Genomic DNA, 20,096 nt, shown 5'->3' with positions numbered 1-20,096 from the left:
ACTGGAATGATAAAATTCTCTTCAAAGTATCCTAGATCAGCTAGGATTAACAAGAATTTTGTATATAAAGTAGAAGAAAGTAAAGTTTTTATTTTGTACCAACTTAAACGGTCTCCTTAAATACAGCATAGAAATAGAAAAAAAATTTACTTGTACATTTAATTATATTGTGCAGATACCGTATCCTTAAATATATTGATTTGCACTAATTTTCATAAGATTTTTTGTATCTTCAGTTGTGCTGTTCTCGTTGTTTTCATGGTGAAAATATTTTTTAGATATTTATTAAATAACTTACTGATAAACAAAATATTGATGCCCAGCACTAGGCAGTATGTGAAATAAGCAAATCCATTTGTATTGTATGTTTATACACATAGGTTTTAGGGTATGGTCTATTTTTTTTTTTTTTCTTATTTTAATACCAAATGTTATTATAATACAGCAGACTAATTTTTTTTTTACATCTTGAGAACTGAATCCCTGGCCCCTAAATAGGTAAAACTCACTCCTGAGCAGAAAATTATCACAGAACTTATGTGTACAAACAATGCTGTGAAACAGGTAGGAGAACTGAACCTTTCTTCCAGCTGCCTGCTATCTAGGAGGATAAATACAAGCATACAAAATCCTGGCCAACAGAAACAAGAATTATGTGTGCAAAGCCTTTGTTAGTTGAGTCCCTTAAAAAAAAAATCAGGATTTGGTGAAATAAACTGCCTACTAATGAAGAAAATGTTATGACTAGGAATGGCTTTGAAGTACTGTGAAATGCCTGGTTAGCTTCCCATGCAGGTAACCTCCCTTTTTTGCTCTGAATGAAGGTTGTATGTTTAATGGTGCCTCCATAATGCTCTTGTATGCATTTTCTTCTTCTTGAAGAAACCCCAAATGTCTTGTGCTAAATTATTTGCACCTTTCTATTGTATTTGATGTGTTGCCTGTAAAGGAGTATGTGAAGGGTTATACTTGTGATTGAAGGTACTGGCTGTCTTGCACATTAAAACCATGTATGTAAACTTTGATGCTAATTATTGTGCACAAAACCACACTATGAAAAGCCAGTGTCCATAAAGGAGACAGAGGAGTCCTGCAACTTTATTTGAATGAAGGGAGGGACAGCCCACTGGAGTTTTGGAAAGCTCAGCCTCCTTTTATCCTCAGTTCCTGGCCCCATGTTGCCCTCTTCCTTTCCCCACTGGCTGAGGTACAGCCTTCCCGAACTGCCTTGAACATTTGTCATTTTCTCCCAAAGTTCAGAAGTTAAAACTATCTGGGTTTTGCAACAGGCTTTGCTTACCCATTTTTCTATTACCATAAAGTTCAGGTGTTTAGACTGTCGTCAAACTGTCTGGGCTTTGTAACAAATTTTCAGCTTGAGGTTGGTAGAGATATTAAGACCCATCTCAAAGACATTAACACCCGTTTGTCCTAAAGACCCTCACCCATCGAGTTGTTTGTAAAGACATTAGCACCCCATCTTTCCTATTATTAATATTGCTACTCTTACATAATAAAAATAAATTGTTGGAGGCTGCAGTGTAACACTAATGGGCTATGGCTTGTTTTCTGCTAGATGAAGAGTTGTGTATTTGAGGTACTAGTAAATGGATGAAGGTATTTTCTGTGTCATTTTTAAGTCGTTACTGAGTCAAACTGTCTCTTATTGGGAAGTCTAGTCCTTGTCCTGCTGGGCAGCAGCTGGTTGCACAAGAAGTCAAAGGCACCCAGTGTCTTGATGGATTTGGTCTTAAGTACCCCAACAGTTCATGAAAGCTGAGGCCTTTCAGTTCTGGATTGAGTTCACTCCCACTTGCATGCAAGATGATGGATCCAGACTGAGCACTAAAAAAAGGAATTAAACTACCTTGTAGCATTTAATTACCCTATAGAGTCATCCTTTCCCTTTTGAATAGTGAGTCCCAGCTGTGCTGGGGACAGTGAGGATGGCACTTGGCTCTGCACACTTCACCGCAGGGTGGGAGAAATGTATCAGGAGGGAGGTCAAACTGAGCCACCCACAAGACCACGCAGATTTTAGTTTTCTGAAACAAAAATGCACTGATTGTCAGAGCAAACAGATTGCTGTTCTTGCCAGATGGGGGTTAGGAGAGATTAGGGAATCCTCCTGTAATGTACCTGTATCTTGTGTGTGTCCTGTGAGCTGAGGTTTTCCTCCCCGACGATTTGCACATTCACTTGTACTTTTTGTGGCTGTGCTCTCAGCAGCTGAGTGAATGTGCAGCTCCAGCCAGCTCAGCCAGCAGTGAGGTTTTGGATATTTACACACGCAGCTAAGAAGGGAGGAAACTGAGGGAGCATGTGTGCATGCTGCACTTTTCTATCTGTCACATTCCCAGAATGACTGCATGGCACAGAAGGACGTGTGCATGAAAGAGGCTGCACTGCAAGTTCAGCAGAAAAGAGAATATTTGTGGCAATGTGTAAAGGCTCAGTCCTCGTGCTGGGCAGCCCTGGCTGCCAGGTCTGTCCTGAGCAGGCGCTGTGGTGCTCCATGCTCCTGCAGCTATTTCTGAGCTAAGGCAGCAGAAAGGACATGCCTGCAGCTCTCAGGGGGCTGGGCTGTGGCTTTACATGCTGTACTAAATCCATCTCTTCCATTTCTTGGCATCTGCAAATAATAGGACAGAAGCGTTATTTTCCATGACAGTAACTACAGTAATACACTATGTGCAATAGGTACCCATGTTTCTCACTCAGTTTTGCTTAAACTGGCTGTGGGGTGATGTCCCTGTCTGGAGTCACATTGTCACTGCTTTCAGTAAGGCAAAGGATGTGTGTGCACCCTGGCTCTTCTTCCCTTAACTAGGATTAAAAACAGTCCTCCCAAGGGGAGCAGCAAGACAAGTCCCTGGGACTAATCAGTCCTGTAAGACACTAGCTGATTTTAAGTGTTCTGCATTAACTCTGTCAGAGTTTTTTAAATGTTAATAGAAAGTGATCTAAATAGAAACCAGAGTATGAGGGCAATCAACTGTTTTGTTGGAACAGAGGGGTGCAGGAAGAAAGATCGTGTGAGGCTAACTTCTGAGTAAATGACAATGGGGAGACAAAAAAAAAAAAAAAGGTGGTCCCAGAGCTCAGGCTTGCAAGTGTGAGAGAACAAAAGGCCTGGCCACAGACATCTGCTGCCTCTAGCATCTTCAAACACCTGGTCCCCAGCCCCTGCTGTCCCAGTCCCTGTCCTGCTGCTCACTGGGAAGAACAGGGTTAACCACTGAAGGAAGGTGAAAAGCAGCAAGGAGCTTAGTGAATTGAAGATAATGTCACAAACAAATATTGGTCAGTGCCAAACTGGCCATTAAACAAGAGAGATTGTTCACCAGAGGAGCCCTGACTGGCTGTCCCCTTCTTAAGAAAGCCATTCCTTGGGTCCCCAGTCTCCTACAGGCCTTTGCAGCAAGTGCTGGTGTTTGTTTTACCCCTACAGACACAGTCACCATCACCATTCCTTCTCTCCTGACACACATGCCCTTGCACTTTCTCCCTTCTGTCTCTCCTTAAGACACTTAGTGCAGAGCCTAAGGCACATGAGAGGTGTGAAGCTCTGTCTTTGCCGTCTTCTTTTGTTCTTTTGCTCTTTTTCAACCTGAGGTGAAACATATCCAGACTTCCAGTCTGTGTTTTTATGGTGTTTGACTCAAGCTTTAAAGAGGGTTCATCTCTGCCAGTGAATGCCTTTTCTGAAAAGCCATCCCCTGGAAGGTTCCTGGGGTTGGTTGATAACTGGGGTTCTGCAGCAGCACCAGAGGAGAGTGACAGCACCTCTGCCTCTCCTGCAGTGGGGCTTGAGGGACTCCATTCCGTCTCCATCCCCAGCCAGTCACTCTGCAGCAGCCTTGCTGAAGGGGCTGTCCTGAAACCCCAGCTTTACACCACTGCAGCAGTGGCAAACCAAACTCACAAGACTGATCTTTGTCACAGGACTAACCTCTGGCTGGCCCAGCAATTTAGTAGCATAGAGAGCACTTTTGAATGCCTTACTGTGAGAATGCCACACAGTCCTGCAAACTGCAGCATTATCAGCCTGCAAAACAGCAGTGAGAAAATGCAATCCTTCCACTTTGACTGCCGGAACTTGAGCAGAGCCAGTAGGAGATACCTTAGTCAGAAATGCAGGAGCAGAGAAAACACCCACCTGGAGTGAAGGAAGGAGAAAGGGATGATTACTTGGATCATACTGGCCAAAAAGTGCAATTCAGAGATAACTCCTGAAGTGAAATCAAGCTTCCTCGACAGCAAGAGTAAGTCCATCCTCTGTCTAAATCAAAGTGGGGTCAGTGGCATTCCCTCTGGAGCTGCAGAGGGTCAGTGCAGAGGTGGTGGGGTTGTTGTGAAAAGTCACTCCCCAGAGAAGTTTCACTTTCCCACAAGTGACCCCAGTGCAATGGCCAGGGCAGGCCCACAGCAGCGGTGCTGAGCTAGCTGAGGGATTACCTGTATTGATTCTCTGATAGCTGTCAAGGTGGAGGGAAAGACTACTCTGCCACAAGCTTGGAGCTCTTAGCTGAGCGGGAGCATAAACACCCCATTAAAGGTTTCATTCAATAGCAATCTTTACTAAAGTAAATGGATAACAGCAGCCCCCCTGCTCCCACTCCTTAATGCAAGAGCCATTATGGAGCAGGAAGGCAGCACACAGGAATGTGTATTTCTGTAGTATCAGTTTCACCAATAGACTCTTAATGAAAAGTGGATTTGGTTTTCAATTTTATTTTTTTTTTTGTCAGGGGTATGAAAACCCCCATGAAACAACCCAAGGGGAATCTGCTCTTCTTCTTGAGCCCACCCCACCCAGAGCTTGATGTATGGCTGTACCCATCAGTAAGCAGAGTGGGAATGTGGGCTGGCAGCATCCTGCTCCTGCTCCTGCTGAGGATGGGCAAGACAGGAGCAGCAAGTGCTGGAGGTGGCAGTGCTGCAGGATGCTGGAGTGACTGGGGGCTTTCCCTTCCATGAGCCATATGCAGTGCTGGAAGAGAGACAGTCCGGCCCCTGGAGGGCAGGATTTTACTTTTCTGGTGTGTCTGGAGCTGCCTTCTTGAAAGCTTCTTATTCTGGCAGCAAAAGAAGGCTTCACACCATGGCTCTGAAGGCAGCAGGGCCCTAACAGGCCCCTGCTGGGAGTCTTTGCTCCACACAACCTAACAAGGCTGATTCAGAAGTTTACCAGTCAAAACGAGTTTTTCTCTCTCAACTTTGGTGGACCTCCAGTCGAGAGTAGTATGAAACCTTGTATGGATATTACTAGATTTACCTCAGTAGGCTTCTATTTAACCCATGCCTCTTCTTCTAAGGCTTCTTCCTCTTAGTTTCACAGCTGGAGGGATCACACACACAGTTAATATACGGCACACAAAACAAAATCCAGCATGAAAAAACGTGCCATCAAAAGGGAAAATTCCTGGATAAGTGACATTTGGTTATTTGCTCAAGCATCTGGGTTCTTTACTCATCCCCCCACACCCCACCCCCAGGCCCCTTCCCAAGGGTGTCCTCAGCCTTATGTTTTGGAGATTAGAGAAATGAGGGATGGAGAAGGACTCCATCAGGTAGACTGCTTTTTTGAGTTTCTTTCCATCAAAGAGAGAGCTCAAATGCCAGATCTGCAGGCAGGGAGGCAAGCTTAGAGAAAATCAGTCTGATCTTATTCCTTGTGGGGGAAGTCCCTGAATTTAGGGCTTTTAAATTCCTTTTCTGTTTCTATGCTAATGTAACGCTGCTATCACAGTGTTAACATAGTTTGTTTCTATATATTGGATTTTTAAAACTAGTTGGAGTAACTGGCCAAATCTATTCAGATGGTCTGTCTATCCCAGTTTAGTTGCTGATGGTTTTGTACATCTAACACATGAGCAGTAGGGCCTGGCATGATAAAAACCTTCTTCCTTTATGGCTTTCATTGCTTTTGTCTCCTGGGAGCTGTTTTGGCCAGGATGTTGTTATGACAAAAAAAAGTTCTGTGGGAGAGCTAAAGGAGAACAGTTGTTCTTCTGAATGAGAGAAAACAATTTAATTTTGCAGAAATTCAGAAGAGAAGAAAAACTAAAGTGGTTCTTAGCATTTAAAATCTCTCCCAAAATCTGTACAGCTTTTTGGTCTGTGACGCTTTTCTTTAACTACATCTGTCCAGTAGATGGATTAATTATTTTTCTAGCAGTGATGAGGAAATAAAAACTATTATAAAACTTTTAAAATTTTATCTTTGCATTTTCTTCAATCTATGTCTTTGGGAATCATCCAGCAGCAAACTTTCATTAGGTGAGAACAATGGCAAGTTCCCTATAATTTATTGTGATGGTCAAAGATGATTCATATTCTGTACTTTTAATCATTGTCGTAGGAGAACCCCCACTTATTTCCATAGTACTTATGACATGAAGTATTAAATTTGTATGATAATAATAAGTTATACTAGGTGGGTTAAAATAAAAATGAAGTATTCTGGATTATGAGTTTCTGTTTTATATAACTGTATGATTGTACTGATAACCCCCTCTACACTATATAGGCATTTTCCAAGTGTATTCACCATTCTTAACAGAATATTACTGACTTTTTGTTTTTATTCGTGTGTACATATACACACAAATACATACACACACAAATGTGCATATGTGTACCTAGGTATGCTCATGAATGTGTACAATGTCTGTTAAAACTTGAAAAGTCAATTAATACTGAATATTCAAGTAAAGTGAATATAGAATTAATAACGATCCACTCTCAGTTTTATTACTACTTTGGATGGCATTCATGAAGATAGTGGATTTGCTAAGGAGCTGCTTTTCAAGAAGCTCTGTGAAACTAGGTACTCAACATGATCAATTTTTTTCCAGCCCTGAAAGGCGGATGAGCAGAAAACTTTACAGCAACGGCAGATGGCAGTCACTCTTGTCCCGCTGCTGCTGACAGCTGTGGTTCCCTTGGGCCCAGTGGGATAATGCTTCATACCCTTTCCAGTCTTTATGTCATGTTAATATGACATCCCTTGCATGTTTGTTTTTTACATTCCCTAATCTCTTCAGTAATAGGAAAGAGCTGACAGTGCCCAGCTGAAGTGAGAAGTCCTTTGAAGCAGCTTTGCTGGTAATACCTTTCAGCATCTGCTTTTGTGGAAGCTGCTTTGCTATGTTACTATATTGGTATTGATCTGTGCTGTGTAGGTCCGTATTTGTCAAGCTTTCAAAGACATATTATCAAAGATTTCTACATGAGAGAGTAATTAAAGGTCAACCTCATAAATAGTTATAGCACCCAAGGCCAAAGGGGAGTTTTTTACAGTCATTAGAAGCTCAGCAGAAGTTTAACCTGCTGTAGTTTAATCAGAGGTGCCTTGCCTTATTTCTGGTTCTGTGGTGGCTGAGGGGTCCCTGGGAGAGCCCGGGCACTGTGGTGGGCTCAGCAGGCATTGCTGAGAACAGACCAGCAGCTCTGCCTCTTCTCAACCCTTCTGCATGCACAGTCCCACATGGCCACTTGCCCATCTCTTCTTGCTTTTGGGCACATCCCTTCCCCAGGCAGCGGCCCAGCGGGACTCAGCTGCATTATGTATTGCTGTACACACAGCAGGCCCCGGGGGGCTGTGAGGAAGAGCTTTTAACCCGCTGTTATAACTATTCCCATGGCAGGGAGGCACGCAGCAGCCCCCTGCCCATCAGACAGTTAAAACTTACTTTCCTTCAGCATCAGGGTTTCTTTTCTCTTCGCTGATTGTCATCTCTTGCAGGGTATGGAGCAAAAAAAAATTAAGCAATTACACGGTTTAGTGGGTTCCTGTATGGCCCCAGAAGGAGGACAAATATTTTAACCATCCCAGATGGGATTTTGCCAAAAATTCAACCCGTCTTTCCCCTGATAAACATGCCGTTTAAAGGTGTCAACCCTCGAGGCACTCAGCTCAGGTAACTACCTTCAGAGTGGTAAGGAGGTCCTTTAGTACTATTCATCACCTTAAAGACTGTGCTCTTCACACACAGTTTCATGAGTTTGGACTATTTTACATAAGTCTGCAAGAAATTAAGAGGTTCCTCCCCCCCTACACCACCCTCCAAACAGCTAAAAAACTATTGCAGGCTTTTACCTGTTTCCATTCACTCAGATGGAAGTATATCAAGAAGTTTATAGGGTTTTTAATACTCAGATCTTTAAAGACTCTATCACAACCAAATATTTAATTTCCCAAAAGAAATAGCATGTGTATGCAGTCTATTTGTTATTTCATTTTCTATTTTATGCAGTTGGTGGTAAAATATTCAGTTAACTTAGAATTGCAGATCTATCAGAATCTGTCATACTGTCTTTTGTGACCAGCCATCTAAAACAGGACAAAACATTTCTGAATCAGCTTGAAGAACTGGAATCTCAGCGGGACTTGACTTGTTGAGGTGTGGGATGAAAACTCACTATTTTTCTAACACTTTCTTTTGCATCAGGAAAACACCAGGCTTTGTTGGACACTGTTTTCAAATCTCTAGAGTGCATTTGCAATGGAAGCATCTCCGGGTAAAGGATTTAAAATCATGTTCTTTGGAAGCATCATTTGGGGAGGGAGTGGCATTCTTTCACAATCCATTAATATGTTTTATAGGAAAATGCTATCTTCCTCACCTGCAGCTTGGGAGCAGAAAGGCAGATACCACAGACACAGTCAGGACACAGTGATGGTGGTGGGCACATGGTTTTCACATAGATACAGAGTATTGATGATCTGCTTCCCCCAGGGCCATTACATCATGTGTCTGTGAGGCAAATTATTGTGTGTGACAATAAAAAAACCTCTGTTAGGAGACTTGTCCTGCTGATTGATGGGAGAGCGTGGTAAAATCAGATTTACCAATGAATGTCACTTCAGAATTAACAAAGCTGATAGGAATGTAGCCAGCAGCAACGTTAATTTCTCTAGGAATGAGTTTCCTCCCCTCCTCCTGGGGGCTTATTGCCTGCACTAATAGGGCCTTGGGTCTTTTCCTGATAGATGCCTGAATGTCGGGCAGCAGATTTTAGGATAATAATGACAATGATTCTGATAATGGCCCTGCTCTGTAGCCTAAAGCTGGCAATGAGGAGTGTGAAAGCATCTTGGCCCAGGCAGGCACTGCACTTTCCTCTCTTCCTGCTGTGAGATTATCTCCACCCTCAGGAGTTTAACCTGCTATGAGGAACCACCTTCTTTGACTTGCTCCGTTCTGACACTGGAATTGTCATGTAGGAGTATTTTAAAACGCCCCTATTGATTGCACTACAATGGCTCCTTTGCAACACAATGACACCAGCCCTGGAGTTTTTGGGTCAGCTGAGCTGGTCTAGGCTGCACCAGCTGTGTAGAGCAGGCTCTGGTCCAGGTTGGTCTCTTCCAAGCCTCTTCCCTGCTGATTTCTGAGTGCCACTTTGTCCAAGGCACTGTTACAGCAGCCAGGACAAAGTGGAAGCCTGCAGCAGAGGAAAGTATTGGAGCTGTTTTGATGACCTTCTGTTACTCAGTGGTTTCTCTGCTGAAAGAGGGCTTTCTCAAGACACAAAGTGGGAGCAGGGCTGATTGTCCCTGACAGAAACTCGGGAAAACTGGCGTAGTTGTATTTTAATGTGCCAATGTGATGCCAATTCACACTTGTTGTCCTTAGGTCTTCAAAGGCTTGTGTAGAGAGAGATGAGGATAACAGTTCTTATTTTCCAAATGGCGGGGTAAAATGGGCGGATCAGTTAAATTATTTTCTTTGCACTGCAGAGACTGATGCTCAAAGTAGAGCCCAAATCCATGTTAATGGACCTCGAAAATAATTGCTGTACAGAAGGGAGATACAAACATGTACTTCCCACAGCCAGCTTTGTTTCCCTCTCCCATCTTGACATATCCTCCAAGGGAAACAGCCCCAGGGCATGGCCTCGAAGGGAGCCGCAGCAGCACGTGTCATCTCCACAGCCTGCTGGGGACCAGCCTCTGCTTTATGTGCTCTTCTACACGTTACTGTCACCGCGTATGGAGGGTGTGTGGGGAAAGAGCAATAAAGGAACAATGTCACCAGTGCAAGTGAGCTATTCTTAACCGCATCTTAAAAAGCACATTAACACATTTGTAGCCACTGTTTACTATTTCTTCACTGGCTCAGTCCAAAGCAATTAAAGTGTTCCTCTTGAACATTTTGGTGTGTTAGTGTTTAACAGGTCCTTGTCTTTGTCCTGCTGCAAATACCTTCTTAATCCCATTTATTCCATTCCTTTTGACTTTCCATGGGCAGAGCAGGCACTTACATGCCTGATGATGCCCTTTGCTGTAACACTGTATCTATTTCTCCGTAACCATGTTCAGAAACCTATCTAATAATTGCTTAGCTAATACGTCTCCTTCAAATGGAATTCATCAGCGTAGGGCATCTAACCCCACTGCAGCTGGTGCTCTAGTGGATGCTCTGAATATCCCAATCAGCTTGCTTTCAATTGCATGTCTGCTCCTCTTTGATGAAGTTATTTTTTATAGGATTTTAGGTATACTTGGAATTTCCTTCTCCTGTATTGCTGAATTTTATTTTGCACAGACTTTCTCCTTGGAGATGAAGCCCTTTTGTTATTTTAAAGAGCGAACAAATTGACACAACTTTGTAGCTACTTAAACTTTCAAGATTATAATGGCACATATATGGGAAAGGAACCAAGACAGACACAGTTTTTAAAGAAAGTCAGATGTATGGATTGCTTGATTAAAACCCTGCTGTCTGTTGTGTCAATTATGATGCTTAGAATTTGCTCCTTTTTTAGCAAGTCCTTAAAAAAGAAAAAAAAATCTCAAAACAACACCAAGCCCTAATATTTGTGTTGATATTCTTATTGTCTGTTGCACCTTTTATTTTCCCAATAATATTCAGCAGTTGCTCTGCTTATGACCTCACTCTCAAGGCCCTGATGGAGAGATAAATGAACAACTTCCAGTGCAAAATCACTTTCTTGAATTAAGTGTTTTCTCCACTTCAGCCACAGAAAGCAGGATGTATCATATTGCAGAATTTAGCTCTGTGTAAACGTGTGTGTGCATGTGTGTGTGTGTGTATTTAGAAAGGCATGTTGAAGTTAAGACAGTCAAAATGTATGAGCCATAACAAGAATGTTATATTTTTCAGGTTTGCAGTTCACCAGAGCTGCACAAAATACACAAAATTTTGTGTTACTTGATTTAAAAGCCTAAACTTGCAATAACAGGGCAATAAATCACATGCCTGAAGTCTGAAGTGAAACCTGAAATGAAATGAGCCATCGCACTTTCCTTCATGTTTTGCGGTACACAGGATTTACTTTGTTAAATAGGTATATTGATAACTTTTAATAAATAGTTTGATATATGTGAATTGACAGCACTAAAGGTAAAGTGAACACATTAATTTTCAGTCATTTTGTATTTCTAATGAAATATAGATTAAAGTCGAATAAAACTGTGATACCAGTGCCTTTTAAGCTGTTGTAGCCAGAGTTCATACTGCCATTCTGACTTTAATTAATTTTCATCAGCTTAACTGACCGTTTCAGTTCATTACTTTTTTCTATCAGCAAATCAAGGAAACTGTCTCTTTATGTCCAACATTTGTCAGACAGTGAGGATTTCTTTTGGATATAAACACAACTTTGAGGGTTAAATCTTATAATTGGTTCCTCCATGTCAGGACTTCCCAATGTCTATGAAATTCGCTTTGGAATTTTCATGAATCAGCACAGAACCAAGAGATCATCATCTCCACATCTGAAAAATTTTACTCTGCTTCTTTTGAAGAAGTATAGTGCTCCAGGTATGGCACTTAAGCAATTTTCCTTCCACTCTCTGGTCATGGCATCTTTGATCTAAGGAACAAGATGAATACTTCCAGGCTCCAGAAGATCAACTGATTTCTCACTGATATAGGAAATCACAACAGAAAAAAAAAAAAAAAAAAGCTGCTTTTCAAAGAATACCCATGGGGAATCCCAGGAGGAGAGAGCTGGAGCTTTTTGTGGTCTTTTTAAAATTCACTTCATGGTTCTGAGGTTGAGGGTTTTGTTTTGCATTTGTAGTGGGTTTTCTAGACCACAGATGTCCTTGGCCACTCCTCATCAATAAACTGTTACAAAGCCCCTGCTGTACTTTGCCACAATGTCTGTAAGACAGAAAAAAAAAAAAAAAAAAAAAAAAAAAAAAAAAAAAAGAAAAAAGGAACCCAAAGATGTGGAAAAAACATTTCCTCATATGGAGGCTTCTTACCAGAAATTGATTTCTTGATTTTTTTAAAATGTCTTTTAACATAAATATACTCCCATTACACCTCAGGTTTCAAAAAGTAGAGAACATATATGAGTGACATCTGTAAGTATATCTGCATGGAACACATGTGCCCTTTTCAGTGATTTTATTGAACATATCTCATCCTAAGAAGTGTGACCTTGAGATGTTTTTGTTTCACTAAACTCAGCCTGGTTAAAAATCTCCCATTAATGTCCTAGAATGAAAGCTATAGCTCAGACTCCTGGGATGAATTTCACTATGCTTTCTACACTGCAATCCATTTGTTAAAATATATGCTGGGTGAGATGGATCCAACCTGAAATATTTGATTTGTTTTTGGGGTGATACTATGCTCATCAGATCTTTCCTTCTTTCCTTCCTGTTGCTTTTTTTTATCTCATTCATTAAATGTGTTTTAGAATAATATTTCCACTTGTTTGAGAGAAAGACTATAGGGAAAAATAATAAAATATTTCCCCTCTTTCTTTTATATAAAATCAGATATTTCCCTAGTTTTTTTCACTTTGTTGTGTTCCTGTTTTTTGTCTCCTAGGCACACCTGAAGAATGAAAAACATTTTACTAAAACATGGAGCTCCCACACTTGATGAGCAGATTTACTCCCTTTAAGCTAGGAATGCTTTGGCAGGTATCTAACTACCAAATATGAAAATGCATAATTTGAGGAGGAGCTTTAGTATTATAGATCTGCAGATTTTAACTAGCCTGTTGTTGCAATCCCAAGGAACACAACGAAAGAATATTCAGTAGTTACTATTGAAACAGGGTGACACGGATTGGAATGGGATATATAATTTGTGATAATAGTATTGTGAAAACGAATGTAATTTTACTGAGTATCTTCTAAGTAATTGCTAGTGGTATTACTTAAGACTGTTGTACAGTCTAGGAGTGCCAGCAAAGTCAGGTGTGGGCTGTGGTTTGTACCATGCACACAGTGGGCTGCCCTTGAAGCCCTGTCCCGGGCTGTTCCTTGCCCAGTACATTAGATGGACGTGTTCCACATGACCTAACTGAGACTTTTCTACCAGACCCCGCAGGTCCGGTTGCATTGCAGGGAAATGCACAGAAGATCAGAAAATGCTATTCCTGGTGTCAAGAGCATTTGTCCAGACAATGTTGAGAAAGACCCTCACCCTACTGTCCCTGGGGGCATGGATCCCTGAGGGCATGGATCCCATAAGACGCGATATGTCCCCATGTCAGAAGTGGAGGTCACCAGGCAGGTGGCAGTATCTGGCCATCCCTGCGAACTGGTGTCTGCACAGAAGGGAAGGAAATGATGAAACAGCTTCACACTGAGTGACTCTGGGAAGGGAAAATCAGTCTCTGTGTGCCTCACCAAACCTGTGTTTCCTCTCTAGCTGTGGCCAGTTGTGCTGGTGATGTATGTAAGGGCTTGGCAGCAGGAGCTGATTGTTCTTTCAATGCTGTCTGCCTTCACGATTGCTGTCTGTGTCCTGTGATAGTTATCTGGCTTGCATGTTTATGAGTGGGGTGAGGGGCAGCTGGAACAAGGGGAGAACAGGTAATGGTAAACAAGGACAAGCAGCAGGTGTCAGTTGCTATCTGAATATTTGTAAAAACAAGGCTGGATTTTTTTAGGGATCTTATCTGAGTATTACGTCCTTAAAAAATGTCAAGGAGGTAATGGAGGGTAGGAAAGAGGAGAGGAGAGGAGAGGAGAGGAGAGGAGAGGAGAGGAGAGGAGAGGAGAGGAGAGGAGAGGAGAGGAGAGGAGAGGAGAGGAGAGAGGAGAGGAGAGGAGAGGAGAGAGGAGAGGAGAGGAGAGGAGAGGAGAGGAGAGGAGAGGAGAGAGGAGAGGAGAGGAGAGGAGAGGAGAGGAGAGGAGAGGAGAGGAGAGGAGAGGAGAGAGGAGAGGAGAGGAGAGGAGAGGAGAGGAGAGGAGAGGAGAGGAGAGGAGAGGAGAGGAGAGGAGAGGAGAGGAGAGGAGAGGAGAGGAGAGGAGAGGAGAGGAGAGGAGAGGAGTTTCAGGGAACAGAAGGGAGTTGGGGTGGTGGGAATAATTGGGCAAGGTGAATTAGAATCTTGACAGGTGTTCAGCCTTAGCTGCCTGAATTTCTTGACTAGTCCTGAGAAACACAAGCCAAAGTGTCTGGAGACCTGTGCACTTCTCTATAAGCTGTGAGTGCCAAGACCCCTGCAATCACACTGCTTCCCAACACCCCCTGGTGACAGGGAAGAGTGGATGTTCATTAAGCCTATGTGACCTGTTCTAGCACGCATGCACTGACTGCCGCAGCCAGCCTCGTGTTGTCCCAGGCAGGTGGCCCCTGGTGCCAAATGCCCATGCTGACTTTGTACGATCAGTTTAGGTGCACTTTCCTTTCTTCATGTGTTTGATTTCGTTTTGAAGACCAAGCAAATCTGCTTAGTGTAGTTAATGAATGAAAGGATTATTGGAAGCTGCTTAAATGCTTATCTTGACCAGTGATGTATGCCTGCCCCGGTCCTGTGCCAGCCCTGGGACAGCAGCCAGGTTGGGTAGTGCATCCAGCCTGGCAGACCCTTGGGATCTTCTGCTGGCAGTGGCTGGGCATGAGATTCCTCTGCAAAGCTCAGTTGCCAGTAACAAAATTGGCTTAAAATTGTCCTGCTTTGACTCACATGTTCAGGAAAATTTAGCAGCTTGGAGGAAGTGTTCTTGGTTTGGGCTAATGTGGAATTCTACTTGCACCTTAATTCTGCCACAGTGTAAGTACCTCACACCTTCTCTAGCTGTGCAGAACCACCTGCTAGTGAAGCCACATTATGTTGCTCACCTCTTTCTTGGAGTTCTCAAACTCTGTTGGGATTTATCAGCACGCTGCTCCTTTCTGGCTTGCAGGTAGGAGGAAGCTGAGGCATAGTGGGGCTGTACAGCCTCTTTCATGCAAATGCATCTTCCTGACTCCTGGTGTTTAGCCATGGAGGCTAGGATGTTAAGCTCCTCATAAATTTCTTCTGGGGCAATGTGACTCCAAATTCTAACAAATAAGCAGTCCCATATCTATCAATTGCTGACCTCAGCTACAGCTTGATTTCTCCTAATATCTCAGGAGAAGCTAGGAATCAGGGGTTTGTAGGATTCGATTTGGAGGGCTGTTAATGCAAGGAAAAACACCAATTCTGCTTCTTTAGTAAAGGACACAATCAGTAAAAATGAAACCTTCATGACTTACTTGGCACTCCCAGCATGATGCTGGGCTCAAAACTCACTAGCACACATGCAGAAGGATTTTAGATAGTTATGACTGGAGTTGTTCAAAGCCAGATCTACCTGCAGTGTACCTATTGTTTTCATGGGATAGAAACTCATGTACAGCTTTGCTTCACTATAACCCTTGCATAATTACTCCTCTGGCTGAACTCAGCACAGACACATGAAAAATGTGATTTCATACCTTTAAGAAACTGAAGGTTTAAAGCCATTGTCCCCAAAAAATAGTGGCTCGTGTAAACCTAGGCAATACAGAGATGAAGGAATTTAATTTTTTTTTTCTTAAATTCTGCTTTAGGAAATTTACCCTGATAGTGAGATGCCATATATTTATACTTAAAAGTTCAGAGAAAAAAGAACAGTTCAGGAATGAAAGTGCTTTTCTAGAGTTTCCTATTGAGTAGCAGGAAAATTGTCTAATTTCTTACCAATCACACACAAATGTGATAAAAGCCCACTTCTACCATGTTTTGATTTTCAAATGCTCCAAAACTGGATTTGCCTGTAAGCAGCCTCTCTAATGGAAAGGTTCCCTAAGAAAGAAATGTCACTCCTCATCAGTGATACTGTACACAAAAGCAGGCACTGAGAGGCCCAGGAGACACTCCTGCGCTATAGAGATGAACAATTGATCCTCGACATAGCACTATTAAGAGTCCTTGATACCCACTACCTCCAAGAAAATGTATTGTACAGAGAATTGTGGTTTGTTGTCAGTGGCCTGTGGAAAGCATAATGGAGGTACTTGTTACTATGGATTGTTTAGAAAGGCAAACATTAATGAGAACAAAAGAGCTGCTTATGTGATCAGAAAATGAAAACCCCGTGAAAACAAGAATAACAATGGCATTTAATGAGAAGCCCTTGGGTCCTCCCACACATCCTACCTGTCCAGCTCCTCTCTTGCAGACATTCTTAGCACAATACAGTGTTTTAAACGTTTGTTATTCAGATGTGTTTGGTCTGGAAACCGCGTGTTTCTATCTGGAGAATAAATGGTGGATAGTTAGCATCCACCATCAATCACTCATTCTTATCCTGAATGCAAACCAGTTGTGCATTGCTGAGAAGTGTTATGTGAGCTATACCTTTTACTATCTTTGCTATTGCCAGGACTATCTACCACTGGTGAAAGAATATTAGAGAGGTCTTTTTGTCATACTTTCCCCCTACTTTTTCTTGTACTTTACTCTCAAAACCAAGGTGTGTTTTTTGGATTGTCCTGTGTAGAGACAGGAATTGGACTCAGTGATCGCTGTGGGTCCCTTCCAACTCAGGATATCCTCTGATTCTATAATTTCCACCCCCACACCCAATCCAATAGTTGAAAAAAGCTAGACCAAGCCAAATAACACAGACAAGAGCAGTACTTTTCATAATAAGGGGCAGAGCTACTTTAATGTGAAATCTTAGCTGAACAGACTTTTGGAGACTTTTGGATCCCATTTTCACTGTCAATGCTGCTGCAAGAAAATAATAATATTTTTTTTAAAAACACACAACAGCTACGGACTGTGCAAATTAGGTCTAACATATAGTTGTAATAAAATTATGTGAAATAGTGGCATTGGTCAATCACTGAGTGGAAAAGTGGCAGCCTGAGAAATGGAGTTGCCTGCTCCAACTATGCAAAATTCTCTGCTTGTACATTCAGATCATTCTGAGAAGAAAAAATAAAAAGCCTGACTTCCTTTTGCCAAGCCTTTGTAAGTGTTTAGACCTCCAGCACCAGTGACAAGAGTTCAGGACAGAGGAGCTGAGACACACAAGTGCTATCACCACGTCCTGGCTGTGTTTTAGCCACCCATAGTTACACTTGCTCTGCCTTATCTGTGTGCTGTTTGACCGTGCTGGCAGCTGCTGAGATAATCCTTCAGCACTGAAATATATCCACTGGCATCCTCAAAATAGAGTGAAAGTCCCTGCTGGCTCTCCTCACTTCTGGACAGGTTCAGGGAAAGCTGTACAGGAGAGAGCATGGGTCAGCCATGCCCTTCCAGTGCCATTAGCATTTTGTGCAGGAAGCTGTAACTCCAAGACAGTGGGCACCATTTTCCACAAGAAACAGCTAAATACTTGGAAGAAGGCAGCCCAGCACAAAGGTGCCACCAATGGGCCTCCACCAGTGTAAGTTTTAGTGCTGACATGGTTCAGGTAAGACAGGTGGTGACAAAATGCCTCCCTGAGCAAATGCATTCTTGATGGGTAGTTTTAATTTTGCAACTATGAAGAAGTAAAAGAACTGTACATGGCTCTATGTCTTCAGACAAAATTGCTATCCTTACTTTGCCCTTCCACAGTTCAGCATCAGTGCATTATTGATTGGAATTAGGAAGTTAATAAGGTTTGGTCTAATTAATCAGATGGGTAGGGACTGGAACTGCACTGCAAGGCTTAATCAAGTCATCAAAGCTCTCAAGCCGTGAAGAAGGTAATTAAAGGAAAAGAATGCCTGTTATATAGTAACAGGAATCTAGGAGAGGACGAGAGCAAGATAGAGAAGCTCCATTTTCTTTTGTGCACTTTTCTGATATAAATCAGACCAAATGACCTGGGTACAGTGCTCAGCTTCCTATCAGCAAATTAAGTTGGATGAATTTATAAATCATGTCAGAGAGAAATTTAGTCCAGCTAGTCCAATTGCCAAGAAAACTATGTTTCCTTGTAGAAACTGGGGCTTTTTACAATATCAAGGCCTACCTCAAAATCTCTTACTGCCTGGCACTGTTATCTCAAGGTTGCTGGATGTGGAATGAAGCAACATAGTTTATAAACCTATTTAAAAAAAAAAAATCTGTTAAGGCAAAATCGATTATTGTAAAAGCATTATTTTGTGATCTATTGAGTGCTTACTATAGAAGGCCAGATCTCAAACTTTCTTTACTGAATTGCTTTGCTGAAAGTAATTTAAGCACCACAGAAAACCTTAGTGATTTCATAAAGAAGCAGGTTTTATAGCCTTTCTGGTTGTATTTTGCAGCTCATCTCACATTAATAATTCCGGCAAAGGTTTGGGGTTTTTTTAAAGGCCATACAAGAAATAACTACTAATGGCCTAAAAATAGCACATTTATAGACACTGATGATCTAATGTTTTGTGACAACTTGTCACAGTGAGATGAAGTAGCAGGTCACTAACATCCAGTGACAATTTATGTGTTATTTTACTGGAAATTTCAGAAAAAAAATGTTTCTGTAACTTATGATTAGTTTCATTCTCTTTACAAAACTAAAATACCTCACATTTTAAAGTTTTTGATATAAAAATAAATAAAATAACATTTTGGAGGAAGATTCAGATAAGTATTTAAAGAAACTGACACTAAAGAATTGAGTGTTAAAAAGGAATAGATGAATTTTCATGAGCTGACATTCTTATCCTATGTTCTTACCTGAGGGGACTTTGATTTACAAGTGCCTAGCAAAAAACCACCAAAGAAACAAAAACCAGAAACCCTCAAAACACTGTAGTAAACCATTTATAACATAGAAAAATAATTAAGATTAGTGAGATATAAACTACAGATAGACTAAGTATGCTTCAATAATGAAGTAATAACCTTTAAATATGTATTTTGGAATAGAACAGTTTAATAAATTAAGTTCTGTTTGTGTAGCTCTATATACATAGATGTTTAATAATTAGGGCCTGACATATGGGATTCAGATGTTAAGTTTTTTTGTCTATTTTATTTTCAGCTTTAGAGAGAGATGAAATCAGATTGAACCTGCTTCTGTAGTAGGGGAATAAATCCATATGTTTAAATAATACTGATTTATAAATTCAGACTGCAGTGAGTATTTTGTGTATTAAGGAAAAGCATTCAGGTAATTTTCCTATGTTTTCAGATGGAATTGAAAGGGAAAAATGACAGAGCTGTGGTGCACGTGTCAAGTTTTGGATTTAAGTTGTGTTTTAATAAGCAGTTGACAGTCAGGAGCACAGGCCTTTAAAATAAAACGAACCTGTTAATGTAAAATCACATACTAGGAATAAAATTATACTGAAACCAAAAAAGAAAATCCAGTTATCTTTAATGTCTGTCTGTAGAGGATACTGCTTTTCAAGACTTCCTTCTGTTCTACAAATGTACAGATGTGACAGCATTTCTAATCTTATTTGCCTTGGAAAACCAAAGTAAGAACCATAGAAAAACAGTGGTTTTAGAGAGATGCATATTTGAAAATATGACTATAAATGAAGATATCTTTATATACATTGCTGACTAACACTTTGGAGAAAGTCTGTAGAAAATAGCATCATCTCTGCTGGTCAATATTTTGAAAAAAGGCTGTAAGAAATTTATAAAGTCTACTGGATAACATTTTGGTGGGAATATAGGAAATATATTAATATCTATTTCATATGAAATGCTACATCTTTCATGCAGCATCCTTGACAAGCTTCAATGGTACAAAAAAAGGAAGAAAAGCCTGTATTTTTATAAGTTCAAACAAATGTGATGTCCAGAAAAATTTGATGTTTCCTTCACATATAAGCAGAACAAGGCCATAAGATCATTTTCGTCTTTTTTGGGAACTAATAAATTAATAGTAGTACTGATTGAGGTCTAAGGTAAAAGAAATTATA

The sequence above is a fragment of the Vidua chalybeata genome, chromosome 1 (assembly GCF_026979565.1).
Source record: "Vidua chalybeata isolate OUT-0048 chromosome 1, bVidCha1 merged haplotype, whole genome shotgun sequence".
Classification (NCBI taxonomy): domain Eukaryota; kingdom Metazoa; phylum Chordata; class Aves; order Passeriformes; family Viduidae; genus Vidua; species Vidua chalybeata.
Note: the sequence above shows the minus strand (reverse complement) of the source record.